Source organism: Gossypium hirsutum, chromosome A07, assembly GCF_007990345.1.
Source record: "Gossypium hirsutum isolate 1008001.06 chromosome A07, Gossypium_hirsutum_v2.1, whole genome shotgun sequence".
In the NCBI taxonomy this organism is placed as follows: domain Eukaryota; kingdom Viridiplantae; phylum Streptophyta; class Magnoliopsida; order Malvales; family Malvaceae; genus Gossypium; species Gossypium hirsutum.
The window spans coordinates 55,705,923-55,716,938 of record NC_053430.1 but is presented as its reverse complement, the minus strand read 5'-3'; positions in this window follow the sequence as shown (position 1 = coordinate 55,716,938).

The window sequence follows — 11,016 nt, the reverse complement described above, 5'->3', positions numbered from 1 at the left end:
TGCTTTTCAAAAATCAACTCATATTGCGAGAGGTGAGCTGAGCCTCGGGGCACGCCGAGGTATTTTTAATTTCTGTTTTTCAAAAATCAACTCATATTGCGAGAGGTGAGTTGAGCCTCAGGGCACGCTGAGGTATTTTCAATTTCTGTTTTTCAATTTTTGCCTTACAAATTCTGCTTTTCAAATCAACTCATATTGCGAGAGGTGAGTTGAGCCTCAGGACACGCTGAGGTATTTTCAAGTTTTGTTTTTTTAATTTATGTTTCAAAAAAATCAACTCATATTGCGAGAAGTGAGTTGAGCCTCAAGACATGTTGAGGTATTTTCAATTTCTGTCTTTTAAAAAAATCAGCTCATATTGTGAGAGGTGAGTTGAACCTCAAGACACTGAGGTAATTTCAATTTTTGTTTGTCAAAAATCAACTCATATTACGAGAGGTGAGTTGAGCCTCAGGACACGCTGAGATATTTTCAAATTCTATTTTTATCAAAAAAAATCAACTCATATTGCGAGAGGTGAGTTGAGCCTCGGGACAGCTGAGGTATTTTCAATTTCTGCTTTTCAAAAGAATCAACTCATATTGCGAGAGGTGAGTTGAGTCTCGGGCCACACGTCGAGGTCCTTTCAAATTCTGTTTTTAATTTTTTTTTAATTTATATGTTTCAAAAAAATCAGCTCATATTGCGAGAGCTGAGTTGAACCTCAAGACGCTGAGGTGTTTTCCATTTCTATTTTCAATTTCTGTTTTTCAAAAAAATCAACTCATATTACGATAAGTGAGTTGAGCCTCAGGACACGCTGAGGTAATTTCAATTTTTGTTCGTCAAAAATTAACTTATATTGCGAGAGGTGAGTTGAGCCTCAAGACACGTTGAGGTATTTTCAATTTCTGTCTTTCAAAAAAATCAGCTCATATTACGAGAGGTGAGTTGAACCTCAAGACGCTGAGGTAATTTCAATTTTTGTTTGTCAAAAATCAACTCATATTGCGAGAGGTGAGTTGAGCCTCAAGACACGTTGAGGTATTTTCAATTTCTATCTTTCAAAAAAATCAGCTCATATTGCGAGAGGTGAGTTGAATCTCAAGACGCTGAGGTGTTTTCCATTTCTGTTCTTCAATTTCTGTGTTTCAAAAAAATCAGCTCATATTGCGAGTGGTGAGTTGAGCCTTGACTCACATGCTGAGGTATTTTCAAATTCTGTTTTTCAAATTTTGTTTTTCCAAAAAAATCAACTCATATTGCGAGAGGTGAGTTCGGCCTCAGAACACGCTGAGGTATTTTCAATTTCATTTTTTTTTCAATTTATGTTTGTCAAAAAAATCAACTCATATTGCGATAGGTGAGTTAAGCCTCAGGTCATACGCCGAGGTATTTTCAATTGATTTTTTTTAATTTATGCTTTGCAAAAATCAACTCATATTACGAGAGGTGAGTTGAGCCTCGGGTCACATACCGAGGAATTTTCAAAATCTGTTTTACAAATTTTGTTTTAAAAATCAACTCATATTGCGAGAAGTGAGTTGAGCCTTGGCTCACGTGCTGAGCTATTTTCAATTTATGTTTTCAATGTCTAGTTTTAAAGAGTCAATTCATATTGCGAGAAATGAGTTAAGCTCAGGATCACATGCTGAGTAAAGAATAAAGATTGGAATTAATCGAAGACACAGATTTTATATCCCTGAAGTTACAGTGAAGCTAATTGAAGTTGCAGTGGAGCGGATCGAGGATATCAGATCTTGCCTTTCTAAAAGTTGCAGAAGAGAAGACCATAAACTTTATCTGACTAAAGCGGTAGAAGAGCAGATTGAAGCTGTAAATCTTATCTTTTTGAAGTCACATTGGAGTAGATCGAAGCTACAAGGCATATATCAGAAGATGCAGTGGATTTGATCAAGAAAACAAGATACAGTGGTTTTGAAAGAGACTACCTAGATGAGAAGAGCACCAAAGAAGTCCATACTTAGTAAGACCGAGCAAAATTGGCCTTTCTTTGTGTCTTTACTTTATTCCCGTTACACGATAATAAGCAAAGACGGGCAGCTGTTGTAGGCCAATTTTAACCCATTTACATCAAAACCCAATTTAGCCAAATTAAACCCAACACCCAAAATCTTAACTACCCTAAGCCCAATTTACATCAAAACCCCAATGGCCCAAACCCTAAGCCCAAATTAAAATAAAAAACCTAGCCCACAACCTAAACTTTTCTCAACTAAATCCTAGCCTTTGCCACCACCAACTCCACTAGTCACACTTGCTCCACCACCAACTCCACTAGCCACACTTGCTCAACTACCTACTCCACTAGCCACACTCTACCACCACTTGTACCTACAAATGAAGACATAAACAATAAAAAATATTTTGTAAATGGCTATATAAGCCTTCTCATATTTTGTATTTAGGAGAGGAAGAAGTTTTGGGGGAGAAAGTTATTGTAAAGGATTTTGAGAGATTTTTTTAGAGTAATCAAGGAGAAGAGTTATTGTAAAGGCTAGTTTTGGAGAGGCTAGTTTTTTTTGGAGATTAATCAAAGATCAAAGCAAAAGAGGTTTCTTTGTCTATTCTCGTTTTAAGTTCTTTGTTTGCTTATTGTTTTCCTTTCAGTTTTATTTTGTTTCTTTTATACGAAAGTAAAAATAAAAGGAGGAAGCTTTCTCATTTTTACCGAAAAAGTTTTTTTTGAGGTCCGGCTGCCGTGTACGATGGCACCGACGGTGGTCGGCGGCGGTCCGGTGACCGGACGGTGGCCGGCCTTGTGGCCGGAAATCACCCACTCTCTCCCTCTCTTTTTTTTGTTATTATTATATTTCTTAATATTATATTATATATATATTCTTTTAATATATTAGGTATATTCTAAATTCTATATTACGTATATATATTATACTATTTTATGTATATATCTTTAATACTATATTATTTATATTTTTTTTTCTACATGTTATCTTATGTATATATTTTAATTATATTATGTATGTATTTTTTACACTATATTATGTACGTATTTTTAATATTATCACGTATTTATTTTTTATATATATACATATTTATGTAGTATTATTAATAGTATTATTTTTAAACATTATTATTATTTCTAATATATATATTATGTACACTTTTTTATTTCTATTTTATTTTTTTATTTGTCAATATTAATTATTATTATTCTAATATTTTGATATTTTAATATTTTATATTTTATATACTTTATTATTCACATCACTATTCGCATTTTTTACAATAATATTCTTAAATTTTTTTTACTATCATTTTAGAAACTTTTTACATTTTAATTTTAAGAATAAGGCAATGTACCGATTTTAACATTAAGTCATTGATTTCATTGCTATGTTGGGTGAAGGTAGTCAGCTCGTTTTAAAAACGGGATATCCTTCTAAAAAACCAAAAACTTACAACTTCTCATTTCCTTCAATCGGATCACACTTAAATGTCAAATTGAATTCGTATTTTTGAAAATCAAGACAACACGTGTTTAATAAGATACCAATTTTGGGCGTCGCGAGGGTGCTAATACCTTCCTCGCGCATAACCGACTCCCGAACCCAACGTTACTCTGGCTTTTGACGTAGACCTAAATTCGGCCTTCATTTTTGTGCAAGAATAAGTTTTCTTTTCTAAAAAAGGATGATTTATTAGGTGTCCGGTCACACATAGAAAAAAAAGATCGGTGGCGACTCTTTTTTTAATAAAATCGAAAGTCGGTTTTTAAATTTTCAAATAATCGCCTTAATTAGCGACCGAAAGCGAAATTTTTTATGTCGCTACAACTTGCATACAACTTACATTAGAATGTAACAAAGAGAAATATCTGATTTACAATGAAATTTTATGGTTTCTTTGTTGATGTTATCTATATTTATATTGTAATAGATAAGGTAAAAAATAAATCATCAGCGGCGCTAGGGAGAATGTGTATCGCACAATGGTGGCTGACAGTCGCGAGGAGGATTTCTGTGTACAATTGTTACCGAGGGCTTATAAACTAGCTCTCTCTATCGTTATCGTTATGTTCGTCTTCACTCCTACCCCTACCCTCACCCTCATTGTCATTGTCTCTATCTTCACCATCGTCTTTCATGTTTGTCTCCGTATTCGCCTTCGTCGTTGTGTTCGTCTTCTTCTTCCACTTGGTCTCCATTTTCTTCTTCTGTGTTCAAGTGCAGTACCGTTCTAACCTCCCATCATGTATCCTCCACTTTAGTAGAAGATGGTTGGGCCGATGACCCACCTTGATAGAACAATGATGCGGTGGATGTTTGAGACACTATTGATATGTAAGTGTATGGTGTCCCAAAACCCGTATATGTTGACATTGACTCAGGCATCAAAACTGACATCGATTGCTGGATCGGTGTCATCATCGTTTAAGGTATATGCAATGACATCTAGCTCGACATAATCGAAATCGGCATAGGGGTATAGAATGTAGGGGATGCCAGTGCCTCTAAATATGTACCTGCAAGAATAGAAGAATCAAGGATGTGCGATGCTTGTAAAAAAAACGAGGTTAATGAAATGACTAGGAATAAGTAGAGCTAATTGACTGAGTTATTACGTAGACATAGGCGGTGCTTTTTCGGTTCAAGCTGATGACGAACCTATCGTGCGATCACGTCGAGCCCTACACTGCTAGGGTAGTCGATATTACCTCTTCTGGCGAAGTTACCTATCTCTCGCCTCCACCAATAGTATATACGGCTTAGCAAAAACTCTGAACCACGACGTGTGCTCTAAACAAGTCACCGTGACTATTGAGAAAAATGGTTTGCAGAGGTAATAATTCCATCCTATGATCCCATGCGTCTATGTAGTCCTTGTGAATCTCTTTCCAGTCCTCGTCGTACTTCCACAGAAGGTTCACATTGTGCAGTTCATCCGTGTGTCGTGGTGAAGGCAAAATTTGTTGCCTCCACTCGAACTGCCGCATCACCCGATCTATTTCGTGTATTTCCACCTTCGCGTGCACTATCAATGACACCTTCGTGTCCCACATCCTCCAATTGACTAACAATTATTGCAGGATGCAAGATATGATATTGGTGTCGGCATATAGCATCCATTCAAACTGAATAGCACAATTGTAAATCATTTGCCTATTTATAATGACAAAAAATTATTTTAAAATATTAAAAAAAATTAATTTAACTTAATTGAAAATAACGAAATTTAAAATTTCGCCTTACCATTACTACTTAAGCAATATAAATGTGCTTATCGTCAAAACGAATTATAGAGGTTGCCATTTATGAAAACTTAATCTGAACAAATAAAATATGAAATAATAAAAAAATGATATTTTTAAACAAGAATATAAAAAAGTTTAGAATAAGAGCTTGAGAAAATTGAGAGAGTTGATCGTTTGGGCTGTTGGCCATTTAGACGAGAATATAAAAAAGGTTGCCATTTGGGCCATTGGCTATTTAAATTTTCTTACCATTAGGAATTGACCGTTGAGGGAAATTGCATCTAGCTAGATGCGTGTAACACCCCAAACCCGGCCTGGATGTTATGGCCGGATCCAGCGTGTCACATTGAAGTGTTTTATCGAAAACCTTGTTCTTATTGAAAACCCTTCAAAAGCGAAAATTAAATAACATTCAGTTTGTATTTAGTTTCAAAGCGTAGTAATGATAATGAAATAATATCTAGCAAATAGGCCTTATTACAATCCGGACTGACATAACTTAAAATACTAGAAATTATAAGCTTAAGAAAACAGGTCCAAGTCGTCTTGCTAGCTGGCCACCTCGAAGTCCCTCCAACCATCAAACCACCTACTGAGGATCACTTGAGAAAAATAAAATAGGGGGTGAGTTTTTGAAAACTCAGTGTACAAAACCCTCGGCAAATAGTAAAGCATGCAATAGCAAGTCTTTTTGGGCCAGAGCCCAATTCAATATCAGAACAGATGTAAAGCAATCAAATATGCATGAATCCTACCCATCCAACCACTACACACCATCTCCATCCCCTGATACACACCATGTGGGGATATAAATATCGACCCACCCATCTGATACACTCCAATGGTAGCTCGGTTAAGGTACTACCTAACGTTGCAACAAGATGCTACTCATATATTGGGCTTAAAAAGCCATCGGTGGATCAACGATTGTCAACAACCATGCGATCCTCATATTCTTCCTCTGTTCCATAAATCCCAACCCATATGCAACCTAATCAGACTGTCCTATGAATGCAGCTGATATAAATGTAACATCCATAAATCTTACATTCCACATGTAGGGTATTTTAGTCATTTTTGCCCTTAGGGGCATTTCAGTAATTTATCTTTATTATAGGTTTATTACTTACCTTGGCCCATTAACAAGTCCTCGTTGGCTAAAATGAACAGATACTATGCACTAGGTAGGATTCCAGAGAAGAGGAGGTGAGTCATTAAGACCGCTTAAGTACTAAGCTCTCCCTAGATCCAATCTTAAACATGCATATACCCATTGCCACATCTTAACCTTATGACTCGTCCACGGTCGCAATTAATTAATTATTTAAGTTTTATGTCTAATTGAGTAGTTACCAAAAACTAGGTTCACAACCCCTTACTAAACACTAATAGATCCATATTTATTCATTTGGCCCCTTTAGGCCCAATCTCATTCATATAGCCCATCGGCCCCAATCACATTCATATGGCCCATCAGGCCAAATCACATTCATAGTCATGCAATCATATAATTTTTCATCACATAGTATCAAATTGCCAATTTTGCCTATTATGGGCCCTACAGCCCATCGACCCATTTAGCCATTCTGGCCCCATTGGCCAATACACGGCCCAAGTCCATGGAATCGCTCATGGGGACTCTGATAACATATCGATTTCCCCACTTACGAGTGTTCGCGCACTCGCAAGACTACTGTAGCCAAACTTTCAGCTTTTCAGCATTTCGGCTTTTTGGCATTTTGAGATTTTTCGGTCTACTGTGTGTGTGCAGTGTATGTACACACTTGGTACTAAGACGTGCCGCGATCTCCTTAGCCACGAACCTTGAATGACAAGCCTTAACAACCCTTCCTTGATCACTAATCATGAGTATTTCTTAAATCTGCATCAATCTTAATCATTAAGAACTAAACAACAAGTGACTTGCAATCATCTTAAGTCACTCTTAAATAATCCATGACCATTCGGCCAACCTTAACCAATAAAAGAGGAAAACTTACCCAAAACCCCAAAATGCCTAAGAAGCAATTCGGCAGAGATCTAAAATTTGAGATTCGATACTAATCCCCTACCAAAACCGATTTAGAAAGAGTGAGGGAGAGAAGAAATCAGTACTAGGGAGACCAGCTAAAAGAAAGTAAAGCACTTACACAAGAATCGATCGGCCAACGTTGAAGAAAAAGTGATGGCATAATAGGATTTTGGCCAAAAGATATTCGGCTTTAGAGAAAGTAACTAGGAGCAAGAAAGAAAAGAGTTTGATGAGAAATGAAGGGAAGAAATCTGCACAAAATAAAAGAGAAAGAATAAGGGATTTTGGCTTTTAGATATTTGGAGAGAAAAGTGTTTTCAGTAAAATAGAAAGGGAGAATTCGGTATTAGCCTAGAATCCCCAAAATTGGCACCTATATATAATATAGCCGAATTTACCTATCCCCAAATTCCCAATTCGGCTCCACTTCTCTACACCCCTTATCTCCTAACTTTTCTCCCTGATAACTCCTTAATCCTTTCCTTAAATTTCTCCTCAGATCACTCCCTTCAGAGTTCACATCCAACGTCACTACTGGCCATTTATTGAGCAAAAATAAATCCTTCTTTTGAGCAAGGAGGGATTTGAACCCCAAACCTCCTTGCCATGCATGTGAGGCCACCTCTAAGCCCCACATGTGACGCTACTTACCACTCCAACACAAGGCTCCTTATGTCCAATTCCTCCTTCATTTACTTAAAAACCAAACTACTTGCCATCAAGGTTCTTTTAATTATTAAACTATAATTTCTTTCACCCCAAAGTTCGAACTCAAAACTTAACCACGACCTATTATCACATAAATAACACTTGACTAGGAATACTAAGCACACCTTTTATCAAAACCGAAAAAAAGAAAGTTCGAGATTTTTGAGGCGTTACAATGCGCTTTCTTGTCAATTGTACAAAAAGCGCACCTAGCTAGGTGCATTTTCTTTTTCTCTCTCTAAAAGCGACCTACTTTCTTAATTTTTGAAAAAAAACCTAAAACCCTAATTTTAAAAAAAATAGCATTTACCGCTAAATTATTCGGGTTCGACATACATATTTCTCTTTTTTTTTCTTTATTTTCTTATATTTGACCGAGTAGGTCATTAATATTCAATCAGTCTATTTGATCTTTTTATTTCATTTAATAGTTTTCTTAATAATAAATTCAAAATAATAGAATAAAATTAAAAGTAAAATGATACATAGAATGTTAGTAATGTTAGTAATAGAATTTTTTTTTTAAAAATATAATAACTAAATATGGCTTTAATTGAACTAATTGATTAAAATTATAATGTTTTGGATTCAAATATTATCTTTTGCAAGTAGTTTTCTAGATTTTTATATAAAATGATAAATTTGTTTCAAAATAATATTTATTACTTTGTTAAAATAAGGTGTTTTTATTAACTTCACGAGTAAGTTGAGATTCGGATGATGGGTGATACAAACTCAATAAAAATCTTAAATATAGTACAATATAGATAAATAAGTATTAGATTACGACATATCCACTATGTAAGTAAAAAAATGTAAGAAATGTATTTATAAAAAATAATACTTTAGTTGAAATGTTCCAGTTAAGATATTTAAAATTTATTATTTTATCATCAAGTGCATTTTCTAAATTTTACATAATATAAAATGACAAAAAAATATTCTCATATAATTGGTTTTTTATTGGCTTAAGGGTGTAAAAAGTCTTCAAACTTTTTAAAAAAAAAAAATTAAGCCTTTGCTTCTTCTTCTTCTTCTTTTTTTTTTTTCACACATTAGATGCTTAAACTTTCAAAATACATAAAAAAATCCTCAAACTTTTTAAAAAAAAAGCAATTAAGCCCCTACTTTTTTTTCCCACTCAATTGGGTACTTAAACTGTCAAAATGCATAAAAAAGACCTTAAAAATTTTACAAAAAAAAAATTAAGCACCCTTACTCTTTTTTTTTGCACTCAATTGTCAAATGCATCAAAAAGGTCTTTTAACCGTAAACTTTAATTGTTGACTATTAAAGTTAATTGTCCCTAATTTTTTTTCAGTTAAAGTCACCTCGTGTCACAACTATTGTGTCACATGTGACAAAAAAAAATTATAAAATATAAAAAAATATTTAAAATTTATTAAAAATTAAAAAATTTATAAAATGCAACCATTAACTTTAACCTTTGACCGTTAAAGTTAATGATCCCCAATTTTTTTTCTTCAGTTAAAACCATCACTTGTCGCAATACAGCGTGACATGTGGCGAAAAATGATAAAAAGATAAAAATCAATAAAAGTTATAGAAAAATTATAAAATGCTTCTTTTGGTATGATAAGTTTTATAATTCTTTTACAAATTTTTATAATTCTTTACATTTTTTATAATTTTCTTACGACTTTATAAAATTATATATATTTCTACACTTTTCTATATTTTATAATTTTTTATGATTTTTATAAAAAATTTATATTTTTTATAAAAATTTAATATTTTTTTATAATTTTTATTGAATTTTATCATTTTTGTCACATGTCACGCCGTAGTTATGACACATAGTGACTTTACTGAAAAAAATTAGGGGCAATTAGCTTTAATGGTTAACTGTTAAAGTTAATGGTCAAAGGGCCTTTTTGATGTATTTTGGCAATTGAATGCAAAAAAAAAAAAAAACAGGGGCTTAATTGCTTTTTCAAAAAGTTTGAGAGCCTTTTTGATGCATTTTGGTAGTTCAAGTGGCCAACTGAGTGCAAAAAAAAGGTGCATTTGTTAAATTAAAAAAAATAATTGTTGAAAAAAATAAGTGTTGTAAAATTAATATAGAAAATTTAAACACTGAATTTTAAGTTATAACATTGTTTGATATATTACTTAAAATTAAAGGGAATACAATTAAATTGTTTGATAAATATATTTTAAATTATAAAAAATTATATTCAACAATTTATCCTTAAATTTTAAACATTTTACCTTATTCTAAATGAAAATAAATATTTAAACATAAAAATTTAATGGGATAATATAATATTAAAATAAATAAAATAAAATAGAATTAATTGAAAATATTTTTCATTAACTGATAAGTTGCTCTTATCTAATTATTATTTTCTACACTTTTTGTAAAAAAATTCTATCAAATTGTTTTTATTTTGGATTATGAAACATGTGTAAAAAATAATTGAAATATTTTCAATTGATTTAAATTTTCAATGGTTTATCAAATAAGGCTAGTTTGGGGTCAGGAGTCAACTGAATACCAACTTAATTGGGAATAATGAAATACCCTTACTCTAGAAAGTAAATTATACTATTCTGGGAGTGTTTTTATCATCTTACACATTTTATATAGAAAAATAGAAACATAAAAACACATAATAGGATTTGAATTCATACTTTTATAGTTTCAACATTTGTAGTTTACTATTGAACTAAAAGCCTCATTTATTATTTATATCAAATTTTGTAAATATATTCATTACATAGTTCTATTTTTTATCCACATCGTAAATGTATTATAATCTTATTTTATAAAAAAAGTTGTAAATTAAAACTTGATTCAAGGATAAGACCATAATTTTAAATGGTTGTTTGTTGGCATATTGATTTTTGTGGTCCTCTAATTTTATTAAAGAAAAATTATTTTAGTCATTGAATTTATATTTTTTATCAAATTATTTCAAAATAGATTGCTACGTGGATGACATATTAACATTTGTTTATTTTTCTAAAATTTAAAAAATATTAAATTTTTTATAAGTTTTATAATATTTTAATAATTTTAATGATCTTTATTTTTTTTAAA